Source organism: Odocoileus virginianus, chromosome 22 (genome assembly GCF_023699985.2).
Source record: "Odocoileus virginianus isolate 20LAN1187 ecotype Illinois chromosome 22, Ovbor_1.2, whole genome shotgun sequence".
In the NCBI taxonomy this organism is placed as follows: Eukaryota; Metazoa; Chordata; class Mammalia; order Artiodactyla; family Cervidae; genus Odocoileus; species Odocoileus virginianus.
The window spans coordinates 25,559,954-25,576,777 of record NC_069695.1 but is presented as its reverse complement, the minus strand read 5'-3'; the positions used below and the strand labels follow the sequence as shown (position 1 = coordinate 25,576,777).

At 41.8% G+C, this 16,824-nt stretch overlaps 1 protein-coding gene across 8 annotated transcripts in view; it reads left to right on the top strand.

Annotated features, from left to right (window-relative positions):
- OSBPL1A (oxysterol binding protein like 1A) overlaps nucleotides 1-16,824 on the top strand; it is a 212,555-nt gene that overhangs the window by 98,646 nt on the left and 97,085 nt on the right. Inside the window, exon 1 of one of the 8 annotated variants that reach the window (XM_070452757.1) lies at nucleotides 2,547-2,929. The exons of 5 other annotated variants lie outside the window; for them this stretch is intronic. The gene's annotated coding sequence lies outside the window, so the exon portion shown is untranslated. Of the gene's footprint in view, nucleotides 1-2,546; nucleotides 2,930-3,036; nucleotides 3,111-16,824 lie in introns of those variants that run through there. 2 more of the 8 variants (XM_070452759.1, XM_070452758.1) reach the window with 2 other exon arrangements.

Genomic DNA, 16,824 nt, shown 5'->3' with positions numbered 1-16,824 from the left:
TTTTGGTTTTTTTTTTTTAATCTATCTTCTTTCCTCTTATTGGTGGCATCTGTCTCCATCTTGCTTCAAAAACAGCTACTCTCTTCTGAATTCTCCCTTATAGCTTCTAGCTCCCTGCATCCCTTTCCAGATCCATTTTTGGAAATGTGATACCGTCTGTTTCTACTTTTTTTTTATTGCTCAGCTGGTCCACCAAGCCTGTTCTTGCCAGTATCTCCTTGTTGCTAAATCAGAGACACCTTTAAATTATCTTGCTTGTCCTTTGAAGAATCTGCCATTGACTGCTGCTTGCCTTTTGGAATGCTTCTCTGTGATGTCCATGGTGCCTGCCTCTTCTGGCATCTCTTTTCTATATAGCCACTCCTCCCCAGTCGTCTTCTAAAGCATCTTTCTTCTGCCTGTGCTTTGCATGTTGGTAGTCCCTAGGTTTCCGGGGTGACCTTCTCACTCAGTATTCTCCATGGATGATTTCACCCACTCCTTCAACCCAGCATTCCATGATGATTCAGATATCTCCACCTTGGATCTCCTGAGCTGTGAACCAGTATATCCAGATGCCTTTTGGACATTTACGTATGGATACGAGGCGTTTCAAAACCAAGTGTCTAAAACTGAGTTATTGATCAACCCAAAGTTACCTACTGGGTAACTCAAGCTGGGAACTTGAGAGCTATTTGCTTTGTTCGTCTTCATCTTCTCTTTTAATCAAAGATTATTTTTACTTCCTGTATCTTAATTGTCTTAGTTGCTACCCTAACCCAGCACACAGATTCCTCATCACCATTCTGTTAGATAAAGTTCTCAGGATTCCTCTCTGCTGGAGAACTGCTACCATTTCCCAACCCCAGGTTCCACCTTTCAAAACTGAGTTAAAGTCTGTCCTATTCTAGGGCTTCCACACTGTTGTATTGCTTATGACATTGGGTATATTTTACTTGTCTGATTAAATATTTACTTAACTAGAATTCAAGTATCTTGTTTTTGTAGCATCTGTGTCTAGCATCGCGCTTGCTTACTTTGTTGTTGCTCAATCGCTAAATCTTATCTGACTCTTTGTGACCCTGTGAACTGCAGCATGCCAGGCTTCCCTGTCCTTCACCATCTCCTGGAGTTTGCTCAAACTCATGGTCATTGAGTTGGTGATGCCATCCAACCATCTCATCCTCTGTCGTCCCTTTCTCCTCTTGCCGTCAGTCTTTCCCAGCATCAGGGTCTTTCCTAATGAGTCAGTTTTTGCATCAGGTGGCCAACGTATTAGAGCTTCAGCTTCAGCTTCAGCATCAGTCCTCCCAATGAACACTCAGGACTGATTTCCTTTAGGATTGACTGGTTTGATCTCCTTGCAGTCCATAATGAATGTACGTGAATAAATGAATAATAGATGCACAAGTAGAGAGGACAGACTTTTGGGTCCTAAAATCTGGACTCTGCGCAAATTAATGTGTTTGGGAATCTGAAAATGAGGATACAAATGAGTTGTTTTCTGTGAAGCTCCTCAGTACAGTGGCTGGCGCATTTTAGCTGCTCTGTAAACTGCCTTCTGAAACAAAGTAGCCTTTTTTATTGTTCATTGTTTCCTCTTGCTGCCTAGTACTACTTTTGTTAACTAAATTCACTCTCTAATTCTTAGGGCCTAAAGAGAAAGAATCTGTAGCAAGGTCTCCTCTTTAGTATCAAATGTGACTTTTCAAAATATGGTACTACTTAGTGACCAATTAGAATGGGAAGAAAAAACAGAAAGCAAACTGACTTTTAAAAGACATTGTAAAACCTCACTGACATTAATTCCCCTTTTTCCAAGTGTGGCCTTGTCTCATTTTTTACACATTTCCCATCTGTAGTGCAAGTTCACTGCTAGAAGAGTGAACTTAAAGTGCCCTAGGATCTTCTCAACGAAATATTTAATTTTGTTCAGTATTCCTCTGCTTCCCAAAGTGAAGGTCACATTTATATACCATAGAAAGGTTTAAAACTACCGTTGGAACAAAAAGGTTTGTTTTTCTTCAACAGAGCCTCATAATTAACTGGGAATTTTATTAGCCTGAACATCCCACTGAACATCGCCATTTACGTGGTGGGTCTGTCTGACCACTGCGCCTTCATCCACCCTTTAAGCGTGGCCAGAATCTCAGACCATCTATTTCACGCGAGTGCGTTTCATGTTAGTACGTTTCACGTTAGTAGGGTTAATTACTGTTGTTTTCCTCATTGCTCAAAGGGAAGCCCAAGGAGTGCATAAAAAGATAAATAGGTGCAGACTAGCTCAGGCTTTGCAGTTAACTCTTAAGTGTGAGCCTGAGTGTCAGTTACCTTCAAGTGGAAGACTGCAGAAGAGAGGATCCCTCTGCTTTCCTGGGGGCGGATTTAAAAGTTGCCAGGGCCGCGTCTGCAGGACGGGCGGGGACACAGCGCCCGAACCAGGGCCGGGCCGGGCCGGGCTGGCGCTCCGCGGATGCTCGCTGAGCGAGCGCGGGGAGCGGACCGCCTTCCCCGAAACCTCGGCCGGGCAGCTCCCCGGCCGCGCGCCGCTCCCGCCGCCCCCCAGCAGGTCCCTACCTGCGCCGCGGAGCGGGCGGGCGGAGGGGCGGGGAGGAGGGACGGACGACGCCAGCCGCCGCGGAGCCGCCCGCCGCAGGCCATTCGCCGGCTGTAGCCCCGAAGGGCAGCGGTGCGGCCGAGGGGCCAGCGCGGACCTCGGGCGGCCCAGGCGCTAGTCCTGGGCCGCGCCTCTCTCCCCGCTCGACCTCGCCGGGAGCCGGGGGCGGGCCGCGCGAAGGTGACTTAGAGAGACCTTGCGGTGCCGCCCTGGGTCGCGCCTCCCAGCTGGGCTGGAGGGGAGGCGGAGGGACAGGCCGAGCGCATTCGTGCGGGAGCCGCGAGCTGCGCCGGGCGGAGCGCGCCGCCGGGGGGAGCCCCGGCCCCGGCCCAGGTGGGTGGGCGAGTGCCGGCCCCCGGGCGGCCTCGCTCTGGGGCGCCGGGGAGGGGGGCTGCCGGGCGCGATCGGGGGCTCTGAGTGGGTCCGAGGAGAGTTGGACGCGAGCGTGCGGAGCGCGGTCGCTGGCGTCTGGGGAGGGGTGCGCGGAGCCTGGGACCCTGCCCGCCCGGCCGCGGTGGGTTTGCAGTGGCTCCTGCTGGAAGAGCCGCTGAGGTCGGGGATGGAGGGGGGACGGTAGTGGAAGCCCCTTGAACGGCTATTTTTCTCTGCTCAGTATTGGTAGTAGGTCAAGTAGGGCCGGAGTGGGAGGAGTAAGACAGTGAAAGACATTGTTGTCCTAAATAACCTTCCAAGTTAGTGATTTTTTCGTTTGTCTCTGCCCTGGCTGACATTGAGATGAACTTAACCGTCCGCTGTTCAGAGGCTGCTAAAATTCCCCGAAAAAAACGGAGGAGGGGGAAAATGCTAGAGTGGATTGAGAAGAGAAAGGGAAATCATACTGGGGTTGGGGAGCGGGGAAGTGGCTTTTAACTTTGTTTTGATTAGCGATTTTTGATTACTCATAGGCTTTCTTTGTAGCCTAAACCAGTGGAGAGTCACGTTCCGCAGCGTTCATCGCATGTGGCTAGTTGTTTTGTGTTTTCTGTTGTGCGGGGTTTTTTTTTTTTTTTTTTTTTTCTTCCTGGATTTGGAGGGAGGGTGGTACTGGGGACCATGCCAGAGAAGAGCTTCTGCAGCTTTTGAGAGTTATTAAAGCTATTAAAAGTTTCTTAATTTTAATCAGGTTCAAAGACAGAACGAAGGCATATCATTTAGAAGACATAGCATTGCTTAGCAGGAATCTTTTGCAGAAGAGAAAAATGCTTGAAATGCGTGTTGGTGGAGTAATGTGTAGGCTAGAATCTGGAGATCTAAATATAAATTTCCTTTTCAGTTTGAGGACACACCAGAGTTAATCTCCAGGCCAAATAATGTTTGATTTTGACCCTGAAGCTGTTGACTTTGGCAAGTTAGCTCAGCTTCAATTGAGTAGATATTTAGTCTGATCGTGAAGACCTGAGAGCTATTTTAGCCTTTGTCACAGTGTTGCTTTTACTAGACTGGGGGCCTAATGGGATTTGTATCCCTGTGAATATAATGGCAGAACTCTAGGCTTCCCTCTGTAGAAGCTCTTTAAACGTTAATTTCAGGGGATTTCTGTGATGGTGAAAGTGGCCCACATAATCTCCCTTCCCTTAGTTGTCTACTGTGCAGAATGGGGGGGGGGGGGAATTAAAAAGTTTATTAGGTTTTCTGTATTAAAAGCAAATGCATCTACTGATAATCAAGGTACTATATAAGTACAGTTCAAGCACATTTTAAATATTGTACAAAATTTGTAAGATAATTGCAGCATCCTGTTTTAAGCTCTATGTATAGTTTGTTGTTATTTACATTTTCTTAAAAAGGACTGTGAGTTGTGATTACGTAGTTATGATTATCAACTCCACGAAGATTGTAAGGAAACTTCTAATTCCTTTAAAAAGTAGAAATTTAGAATTTTTATTCAGTCTGCATTATTCCTGGATTTTAGCTTGTTGTGTATATAATCCAGAAGTATACTGCTGCAAACTAATCTTAGAAGCAGCTGGGACATACATAAATGCCAAGTTTATGTACAATTAAGCTGGTTTTCATTTTGATAACTTTTGTGAACTTTTTGAAGAGAAATACATAAGGTTTCTATTAGCGTAAAGTGTGTGGTTTGTGTGTATTAGCCTTGTGATGCTTGATATATTTTACCTTACCCTGATATATTTTTGTATCTCACACTTATAACCTGCATACAGTTGTGATTGTGGTGTTTGCTGCCATTTTCTTATCAAAGTACAGTGCCCGACTTCTACTCTAGCTAAAGAATTTTGAATGAGTTATAGGTATACATAATTTTCCTCTCATTTTTAACTTCAGAGTGTTAAAGATATAACCCTGTACATGTTTATAATGATCCACGATGGACTTGATATCTATTACTTAATGCAAAATCTTCTCTTTAGTTCAGTAAGTATTTACAGAATGTTTACCTTATTAGATACTGCTGTACCAGTCTGTCTCCCTAAAACTTACGAGATTACTGCAAGAGCCAGATGACTGGGCTCTTGGAGAAAGCACAGCATATCCAGTGGGGAAGAGAAAGGGATGAATTCCAGCAAACAGTTCACTGAGACTGGAACAGAGGGGGATGAGTAAAGAGAAGTCAAGACTAGATGAATAGAAGCAGAGACTTCTTGGAAGACTTTGTAAAACATACCTGAAGACTTTGGATTATTTGGGGCAGTTAGAATCACTGGAAGATTTTAATCAGGGGAGAGATTTAATCAGATTTGTTCCTTATGAGAAGGATTAGAGGGCAGGCCTGAAAGCAGGGCGGCCAGGTGCAGAAATTCAAGAGAGAGATAATCAGAGTCTGAGCCCAGCTGGTGGCTATGGAAAGGAAGATACAGAGCAGAGAGGAGGAGGAGACTTTGAGATAAACAAGATGACTAGGAGCCAGTCAGAGACTGGATAAAAGGAATGAAGCAGGTGAAGTCAGATAACCTTAGACTCATGGCATGAGTCGTGGGCTAGGAGGAGTCTGACGGAGAGGGTGAAGGGGAGAATGAGTTCACCTTTGAACACGCTGACATGCAGATAAGATCCTCCTGACTAGTCCAGTAAAAACTTGGGAATCTTTAGATTGGGAGTCACCTGGGTTCAACATGGTGATCCGGGCTGAAGGAGTAAACATCACTTAGGAGAAGTGTCCTTTGAAATCAAGGATTGAATTCTACCTGTGGGAGAGAGCCAGTGGGACAGACTGAGGCAAAGCAGCCTGAGAAGGCAGTCTTGGCCAGGGAGCCCAGAGGACAGGAGGCGAGGAAACGGCTCAGACTCATCTGTTAGATTTGGTAGCCGGGTGTCTTTGATGAGGGAAGTTTTCAAAGCAGGATAGCATGAAGCCTGTCTGCAATGAGCAGAGGATTGAGCGGGGAGTAGAAAGTAAAAATGATGAAGATAGACTGGGATTCAGTCCCTGTAGACAGTCTTTCCCTTTCTTTCAGTCCTTCACCTCTTATTTTTTCTTCTTCCTGCCCTGGTAGGGCCTCTAGACAATGTTGAAATAGAAGCCCAGATGGTAGGAATCTTTGTTCATGCATGGTAAGTTTTTTTTGGCCTCAAGGCATGTGGGATTGAACCTGTGTCTCCTACATTGGAATCGCAGAGTCTTCTCTACTGGACCACCAGGGAAGCCCCTGTCCCTAGTGTTTAAAAGGAATGTAATGATTCCCTGTTAAAAATATTTGGTGCATAGCATTTATAAGATAAAAGAAGTTCCCTATCATTCTTATATTGCTGAGGGTTTTTTAAATCATGAAAGGGTGTTAAACTTACCAAATGTTCATTTGTCAAGAGAATCATGAGATTTTTCTTTTATTTGTTAAGGTGGCAAGTTATATTTTTAGATTCTTTTTACCGATAAACCATCCTTGTATACCTGGAATAAACTTAATCTGGTCATAATATATTATTTTCAACATTAGACTCAAGTTCATTTCTTTCAGTTTTTAGCATCTGTTTATAAGTGAGATTGGTTTGTAGTTTCCTTTTTTGTTCTGTCCTCATCAGGGTTTAATATCAAGGTTACACTGACCTCATATAATGAGTTCAGGAGTGTTCCCTTTTGCTGTTCTCTGGAAGAATTACATAAAATTGAAATGGTCTATTCTTTAAAAATTTAGTGGAATTTTCTTATAAAACCAACTTTGTGAATTTTTTGACTGCTAATTAAATGTATTTAATGGTTATAGTGCTATTTTAGTTTTCTGTTTCTCTTTGGGTCACTTTTGACGAGTTATATATTTCAAGGAATTTTACCTTTTCCATTTAGGTTTTGAAATGTGTTGTTATAAGGAAGTTCTTAATATCCTTTTGTTGTCTTTTTCACCTGTTTGTTATGTAATTATATATTCCTTTTTCTAATCTTTTCCCATTTTTTCTAATATTTGGCCATTTCCAAATGAATTTTGCTCTCTTTGTAAGATCAAACTCGTTAAGGCTTTGATTATTTTTCAAAGAAATATCTATCCTTTATCTAGTTCATCTTTTTCTTTTAAATTTCTGTAGTTATCTCTTATCTTTTATCCTTGAGTATCTATACATTTATTCTGTCTCCTTAAAGTGGACAATGTGTTCAAAATTCTTTTCCAGATTTTAAGTTGTATGTTTAATTCTAGTGTTTTGTAATTTAGTGAATATATCACGGTTAGCTTTATCCATTATTTTGATTATTTTATGAACTTGAATAAAATATTTCTAGACTTCATCATTCCAGACTAAGGGCTGCTAATGTATGTAGAGTTGTTTAGTTGCTGAGTCGTAGCTGACTCTTTTGCCACCCCATGGAATGTAGCCTGCCAGGCTTCTCTGTCCGTGGGACTTCCCAGGCAAGAATGCTAAAGTGGGTTGCCATTTCCTCCTCCAGGGAATCTTCCTGACAGGGATAGAACTGCATCTCCTGCATTGGCAGGTGGATTCTTTACCACTGAATCACCAGGGAAGCCTATATGTAGAATAGCACCCTCCTAATATTTAAAATACCTGAAACTTCTAGAAGGTTCTGGTGACTTTTTTTTTTCTCTTATACAACTTTCCTTGTTTTCATCGCTTGGCATTTCTCTCCATTTCTCTTTCCCACCTCACTGCTCACTTTCTTCCTCTTTCCCTCTCACCCCCTCTTTTTTATCCCTAGATACTTTATGCAGTGGAAGAAGGATGACTGTCTTCCCTTCCCCTCTTCCCTATTTTTTTTCTTCTGTCTCCCGAGCTTCCTACCCTCTGACCCCCACCCCATCTCCATACCTGGAGCATTTTTCCATTATCTGCTTCCACATAGTCTGTCTTGTTCCTTCCTTCTTAGAACCCTGGCTGCAGCACAAAGGAGGAAGATGCTAGTAACTTGGGTCTAATTTCCTTTAGATGCTCAAAGTTTCATCATTCTTTATCTCATGATTTTTATTATTCCTTAGGCAGTCCAGCTGACAGCAAGGTTAGGGAGAAGATAGGGTAGGCCTAGGGAGATGGCCTAGATGGTGGAGTATGAGCTGCTGTTACTTAAGAGTCTTGAAATGTGGTCTTCAGTGTTAGTGACTCAGGACCTCACATTCCTCCTGTGTAACAGGGTTATTGACATAGATCCCTTCTCTCTACTTCATGAGTTAGTGCAAGACTCAAGATAAGCATAAACCTGTCGGTCGTATGTAAGAGAACCTCCTCATGCTTAATTTTCAGAAAAATGTCTTGAAAGGATTTTGTGCTCAATTCAGGGACAGAGAAGTGGCATAAAAGTGGTTTGTGGCCTGGGGTGTTGGATCAGAGAAACCCTGGTGGGAAGAAGCAGGTGGAATGACCAGAGCCCAGGAGCTGTGCTCAGCGATTCAGCAGGATTCATAGGGAGGCCTTTATCCTCTGGGGCAGGGTGCTCACAGCCTCCCTGGCTAGAGACACGGGCGCGTTGTTACATGTGGCGGCCGGATCCTAAACTGCATCGATACCATCTGTTCCTTCACCTGTGGTTTTAGTTGCTGCATTCAGGACACTGTGCCTTTGTGAGGCACTTGAGAAATCACTCTGCACTGAAAATGTTGAAATGAGGGAGATTTTGTTGTTCCAGGGTCTAAACAACTGCATTAAAAATGAAGTTGGGGGATATAATTCTCAATAAAATTTCTTAGAAATGATTTAAACTTTCAGTATTTTCTTCACTTATTTTTGTTACTTTGTGATATGGATGAGTTGTTTAAAATCACCAATCCATAGGCTCAGTCTTAGATTGTAGAGTGTCTCCTCTGGTGCTGTTAAGGTTTTATTGCGGGCTAAGGTAGACCCCGAGCTTCCTAGGTGGCTCAGTGGTAAAAGAATCCACCTGCCAAGCAGGAGACTCTGGTTCAATCCCTGGGTCAGGAAGGTTCTCTGGACTAGGAAATGGCAACCCACTCCAGTATTCTTGCCTGGGAATTCCCATGGACAGAGGAGCCTGGCAGGCAACTGTCCTTGGGGTTGCAAAGAGTTGGACACAACTTAGTGACTAAGCAACAACAAAGATAGATGGGCCGTGCACAATGGAGAGAAAAGTAAAAACACGTCTTCCACTATGGTGCCTCCAAACAGCAGAGTTTGAAATGATTGATACAGTTGATCTCTTCTCCTTCATTTTTACAGATGAGAGTAGGGTCTGGGGAGATGGCTCAATACCTCCCCGAGTTTGTGTAGTTAGAAGGGGCTGCTCTTAGAGCTAGAACTGGGAATCTGCCTCTAATGGCTATGCTGAAGAACAAGCCACTATATCACACACAGCTTGAATTAGGAAAATTCATCTGTTATAGAGAAGACAGTTCACCTTGTTTCGAAGCTGAATTGGTCATTTATAAGCTAATTTCTCAGCTCAACAAAAGGATACCAATTTTAAAAATAAGCGGATGGCCAAGAATATTGCAGTGTCTTCACATTTTGCACAGAATAGCTGTATTCCAGGTCTTCAACAGGAAACACTGTCTTTTTGTGAAAATTTTGCTTGGTGTAGAGATCATATTTTTGGAATACATATAATTTATCCATGTCTCTAAATATTCTAAATTTCATCCTGAAATTAAACAAGACTATCAGAATGCCACAGCCTGGGTTATATTTTCTTGATTTTCTGAAAAATGTCCCTCACTGAATTTTAAGTTGGAATTACACCTTTGATTTCTATTGAGGGGGCATTTCAAGAGCTGAAAGTGGCATTATTGGTTATTTTTCCTGCAAATACTCTTAATCCCCTTATATATTACACTGAATGAGAAATTAGAGCCAAAGGCAAAGAGGGAGTTTGTTTTCCCTAAAGAACCAGTTTTGTTTTTTTTTTCCTTGTGGATAATTAAAAGGGCATAATTGTATTTCACTTTCTGTGGTGACCTTAAGAGAATTCAGCCCCAGGTTTGTGACTTGCCCGCGGTGTCTGTGTAGGCGCCATTGCTTGTAGGTCCTACCCTGATCTGCACCTGAAGTCATTCTGTTTCATGGTTTAGAAGTCACTGGATTACAGCATTCTCTCGTGAGCCGACTGGATGTGGCTGGGCCTCAGAGTGCATTCAGATACCATGATGGTAATTTGGGTATTTTTCTGCAAGTAGTAAGTTCTAAGTAAATAGTTGTTAAAATGTTCAGAATAGATTTGTACTTAATAACTGTGGTTTTATCTTATGTGAAGAACATACACATTTTGATATTTAGTTGACTTTGTAATAGATCATTGCAAGAACCCAACTTACACTGCATAATGGATGTTACAATGGGAGCCTTTTTTTTTTTCACATTAATGCAAATCAAACTAGCTGTATATTTTTTATTTGCAGAAAAGTTTAATTATTTTTATTTGTTGTAAAATTCACATAGCATCAAATTTACCATCTTAACTGTTTATAAGTGTACAGTTCAGTGGCATTGACATACATTCATATTGTGGTGTAACCGTCACCACCATCTATCTCCAAAACTCTTTTCATCTTCCTAAACTGAAAATCTATATCCATCAAACAGTAACTCAGCCTTTCCTCTCGTCTCAGCCCTTGGAAATCATTATTTTACTTTTTTGTCTTTCTGAATTTGACTACGTTAGGAATCTCATATAAGTGGAGTCATACATTATTTGTCTTTTCTTAACTGGCTTATCTCAGCATAATTCCTTAAAGGTCCATCCATGTTATAGCTTGTGTTAAAATGTCCTTTTTTTTTTTTTTTTTAAGGCTGAATAATATTACACTGTATGTATATATACCACATTTTGTTTATCCACGCATCCATCAGTATTGCATTTGGGTTGATTCAGCCTTTTGGCTGTTGTGAATAATGCTCCTGTGAACATGAGTGTACAAATATCTCTTTGTGTTGTTGCGTTGAATTCTTTTTAGCGTATGCTCAGAGTGGAATTGCTGAATCATGTGGCCGTCCTATTATTTGGTTTCTGAGGACTCACCATGCTGATTTCAGTAGTGACCGTACCATTTTCCATTCCTACCAACAGTGTGCGAGGGTTCTAATGTCTGCATCTTCACCAACACTTTACTCTTTTCTGGGTTTTGTTTTTGTTCTTATGGTAGCCATCCTATTGGGTTAAAAAAAAATTTTTTTATAAGTGGAGTTAATCCTGTTTTCTATCCAAATATTAACCCCAAGGTTGCCAGACTCTATCTTTTTATATTGGTTCATAATTGACCTCCAGAGCAGTAGGCTTCCTCTTGCTTGTCAAACCATTCAGAAGTTGCCCTGGCCGATGCTGTGTGGTGAAGGGTGCACACTCGCAATTCTCCTTAGTCCCCTCTTTTTCCTCCAGCCAATAAAAAACAGCCACACAAACCAGGGATGATTCTTGAAGTTTCCATGGAGTTTAGACTTTTGGTTTAAGTCCATGTATGTGTATTTTACTTTAATATTATCTTTCTGTACTTTAGATACTAAATGTTGATTGGTATTTCAAAAGATAATTGCTCACTTGAAAAGAATTTTGTCTGCATAGGAAAATGAAAGCAAAGATAGGTTTGAATCATGGAAGATACAAAAGATGAGACAAGGAAACTGATGCACAGTTGACCCTTGAACACCATGGGTTTAAATTGCATGGATTCACTTACATGCCTTTATTTTCTTATAGAAAATACTACAGTACTACACAGTCTGTAGTTGGTAGAATCAGCAGATGTGAAAGAACCATGGATTTGGAAAGCAGATTATAGGTAACAGTGGATTAACCCCTGCATTGTGCAAGGATCTGCTGTACTTGAGAAAAGTCAGACCTACCTTCAGTTGTGCAAGGCTAGTAATCAAGTAAATATAATCAAGTAATAAAGTAACATGTGTTACTCAAGACCAGAGCATGATATTTCTAAAGTGTTAGAATTGGACAGGGAATTTAACATACTCTGTAGTGAAATTATTATTTAATCTTTAGCCATATTTAGGAGTACAGAATTTCTATGAACTCTGAAGTAAAAGAAATATTTTAAAAATAAGATGGAAACTTGGGAAAATGTAACCACAAAGTTATAAAAGGGATCTTAGAGGCTATCTAATTTTCTTCTCTCTGCAAGAATCTCATCTCCAATGTCCTTCCAGCGAGATGGTACTTTCACACACCGTGTAAACACTGCCATTGATGGGCATACAGGCGGTGGGTGCCGGTGGTTACAGGCTTGGAGCCTCAGTCAGACAGACCTGGGTTTGAGCCCTGCTCCATCATTTACTGGGTCTGCGATCCTTGGCAGCTCATGTCATCTCAGTGAGCTTGAGTCGCCTCATAATCAATAAAACCTACTCCATAGGATTGTGGGAGGATTACATGAGGTGGCGCGCCACAGCATCTGACGGGTGGAAGACATCCCTAGATGTTAGCGCCTGCCCTTCTGGCGCTACTACTGCTGTTACACATGGATGATCTAGGGCCACCCATTCCACTGTAGGAAAATGGTAAACACTAGAAAGTTAAAAAATTAAGATGAGGTTTTTCTTTTCTTTTTTGCTTTTTAAATTCATGGTTTCAAATCTGTGCTCTGCAACTTTTTCACAGAAAAGTGAAAGAAACTATTTATTGTCGTTCAGGCGCTCCATCGTGTCTGACTCTTTGCCACCCCATGGACTGTAGCCCACCAGGCTCCTCTGTCCATGGAATCTTCTAGGCAAGAATACTAGAGCTGGTTGCCATGTCCTACTCCAGGGGATCCTCCTGACCTAGGGATCGAACCCTGGTCTCCTGCAGTCTCCTCAGAAATGCTTTACCTCTGAGCCACCGGGGACGGTAGCCCTGAAAAGGAACTAGTCTTGACAATTCCTCCAGTATTTGGAGCATCCTGTAAATTCCTCCTCTCCCCAAGCCAGACATCTCCAGGTTCCTTCCGCAGTTACTCCTGTGTCAGTCTTTCCAGACCCTTCCTTCTTACTCTTCACCGAGGCCCCGCCGGTATTGTCTTGAAAGTATGTCCCCCAGAAATGAGCCTGGCGCGAGTCCCATATGATGCCCTGTGGGGTGAGGCTGCCTCTCCTTTGCTTCCCTCTCATCCAGCTCACTTTGTTCAGAGGACAGTGGCCTCCTGTTGTGCCACAGACTCACTGGTGGGCCCCTTCCGACCTCTGAACTTCTGCTCCTCCTCTCCCAGAGCACTCTTCTCTTGACACCTGCCCACCTCTCCCTCACCCCGGCCAGCCTTCAGTCCACTGGCGCTTGCCCAGGTGAGTCCTCTGGCCGCGTTAGCGTTTCCTGCCTTCACCTGTTTCTCTGCCCACAGCAGACCGGAAGCCCTGTGCGCGCAGGTGTGTTTGCTGCGTTCCCTGCTGACGCCCGCAGCCTGGAATGCCCGGCATGGTGTAGGTGGTGGATGAATGTTTGCGGCATGACAGCACTATGTGAGCGAGGATTGACTAACCTCTCCTTAGAAGCTGGATCATATCCTGCTGGGAAGGGTGCTTGGGCGCCACCAGTTCACTCATGGCTCATTTTTTGTTTTTTTTTCTTTTGAAAAAAAAATCGGAAAAAGATTTAAGTGCCCTTGAAGTAGGAAAAATTAGAATCCATGTTCATTGTTGTAAGACTGAAAAATTTTCCAGTCACTTTGATTGCTTGATCAATATTTTATATAGAATCTTATTTGCTCATAAGGTTTCTGTTTTGCAAAAATCAATATTGGTCATTAAAACAAGAATATGTGTTCTTTAAATGTAACTTAACAGAGCTTTCCAAGTAGTGGGCTTAAGAGTCATGATCTTTTCAACCCTTTGACTGGCCGGAACCCTGGTGCCTGGTCTCTGCTGTGTGTCAGGACTTGCAAAACTTGGGAAGGACTGCTTTAAGACACTTATTTTTAAAAAGTTGTTTATTTTTAATTGGAGGATAATTGCTTTACAATATTGTGTTCGTTTCTGCCATATATCAGCATAAATCAGCCATAGGTGCTCCCTGGCTGTTGACCCTCCCATCCCATCCCACTCCTCTAGATCGTCCCAGAGCACAGGTTTGAGCTCCCTGCGTCATGTAGCAAATTCCCACTGGCTATCTATTTTGCTTAACTCATTACTGACTCGGGGATTTTTGCAGAAACTGACCCCTGTGACTGGCGATTTGTTTTGTAAATGAATATTGAACGGTCTCCAGACAATAAAGTCTGTGTAACAAAAGACATATTGTAAGTAATACATCTCCCATCAGTAATGTGTTAGGTGTGTATCATCCCACCCATCCACCCCCAGTTTGAGAACCATGAAAACAGTCATTAAAACAGAATAAACCATCAAAATTCTGTGGACTTAATGGTGTTCAATGTGTATGCAGAAAGGTATTTCTGTAGACAGAGCTGAAGGCGTTAGTTAACAGGGAGTCAGCGATGGTGGCGTGGCTGTGCAGTGGATCAGTCCTCAGCAGTGAAAAGGGCAGAGCTGCTCACACTTGCAGCAACATGAATGACTCTGAAATTCTACTAAGCGGAAGAAGCCAGACAGAAGGAGTACACTGTGCGTGATTCCATTTATTTGAAGTTCAAGAGCAGACAGCTCTATGGCCTGAGTTAGGGAAATCGGAGCAGTGGTTGCCAGAGCTGGACCTGGGGAGAACAGTGACTGTAACGGGGGGCGGGGACCCCAGGGAAGGAGCAAAGAGAAGTGGCCTGTGTCTTCACAGTGGCGCTGGTTACATAGGGTATACGTTTGTGACTGTTCACTGAACTGTACATTTAATTGATGTTTCATTGCATGTAAGGAATCTCTCAAAGTTCATTTAAAAAATTAAGACTCAATAGGGTGTTTCTTCTGCTATTTATAGCTTTTTGTTTTCATCAACAGAACTCTCAACTACAGAGCCCTGGAATAACATCTGACAATAAGATCTGTTTAGATTAGGATTTAACTTCTTTGCTTTTAAAAATGATTGTTTACCTCTGGTGGCATATTTCTAAAAAGAGAAATGCATTTCAAGGATACATAAGATATATAAATCTGTGGTGAGTGATTATATAAGAGCAAGCTATTTTTAGGTAGAAGTTTTGCAGCCATGGTGAGGCAAGAGTGTGCTTAACAGAATCTCAGATTGGGTTCCTATAGTAGACGGCTAAGAGAGCCTTGCACACTGCGCTTGTAAGTAAGCATCATTTCGTGTTTGATGCAAATACAGATTTCTCATATTTATGAATCTGATGCAAAAGTTTGCAAACATCATAAATAGACACATTTAAAGATATTTTGCTTATTGTGAAATTATGAGATACATGAAAGACATAAAAAATTCTGTGAAGTATAGACAAGAATATAAACACCAGAACCTGGCAACTACTGGCAGGAGGTTTTGGTTTGTCTTGGTCTGTTCATATTGGTAAATACATGAATACAGTATACAATGCAGTTTAATATCCTTCATTGTCTTCAGTAGTATCAGAGTATTTTCTTTGTCATACATATTTGAGAATATGTAAGAAATGTATTGTTTAAATTCCCATTGTCACTAAGTGAGTGGTCTTTTCACTATGCCCTTGCTAAATATGCTCAATTTTTTAGCTGTGTTGAGTTATAATTGATGTACAGTAAATAAATAATTAAATAATTGCACATGTTTAAAATGTAGTTTCGTGAGCTTTGATGCATGTTAACATTGTAAAACCATCATCACTTTCAGAATTAGGAATAATTCTATTACTTACCAAAGCTTATTCCTGCCTTAGTAGTACCTTACCCTCTTTCCTGTTCACAGGTTTTGGTTAGCTTTCTATCACTGATTACTTAGTGCTCAGTAGGCATTCCCTAGAATTTTACATATGTGGAATCATACCTTTGTGGACATGGCGGAGGTTCAGCTTCTTTAATTATTTGCAGATCCATCTGTGTTGTTGCTCATGGCAATAGTTCATTCTTTTTTATTGCTGTGTAGTGCTCCATCTTATGGATGTACCACAGTTTATTCCCCTCTTGATGGACATTTGAATTGTGTCCAGTTGTTGGCTACTGAACATCTTTGTGTGGGCATACCCTTTCATATGTCTTAGGTGAATACCTAGGAGCAAGTAGAATGGCTGGATAATATAGGAAGTGCATCTTTGTGGGGTTTTTTTTTTGAGTTTTTAATTTTTTTTTAAATTATATTTTTTAATGTAAAATGTATGTAGCATAAAATTAACTATTTTGAGCATAAGTTTCAGTGGCATTTGGTAATTCACAGTGTTGTGCAACTGTCACTCAAAACATTTTTATCGCAATGATGTAAAGTAATTAACCTCCAACTAATAAAAATAAATGGAAAAAAAAAAACATTTTTATCACTTCAAAATAGAACCCTGGGGATGAGATGAGATGGCGAGAAGGGTGGGAGGGAGGTTGAAGAGGGAGGAGACCCATGTATTCGTATGGCTGGTTCATGTTTGTTGTATGGCAGAAACCAACAAAACATTGTAAAGTAATCATTCTCCAATTAAAACAAAAACCCTGTACCCATTAATCAGTCACTCCCCATCCCCAGTCCTGCCTCCAGCCCACGAAAATGACTAGTCTGTGTTTGTCCATGTAGATCTGCCAGTTTGGGGCATTTTCTATAAATGAAATCATTCAATATGTGAGCTTTAGTGTTGCTTCTTTAGCCTGTTTTTGGCATTGTGTGTACTGTAGCGTGTATCAGGACTTTGTTTTTATGGTGGAATAGTTTTCCATTGTATGTGTGGAACACATCTTATTCATTTATCCATTTATGGATATTTGAGTTGTTTTTACCTTTTGGCTATCGTGAATAGTGTTACTCTGAACATTTTTACACAAGTATTCGTTTGGACACAGTTCTTTCGAGTATATACCTAAGTGAATTTTCTGGG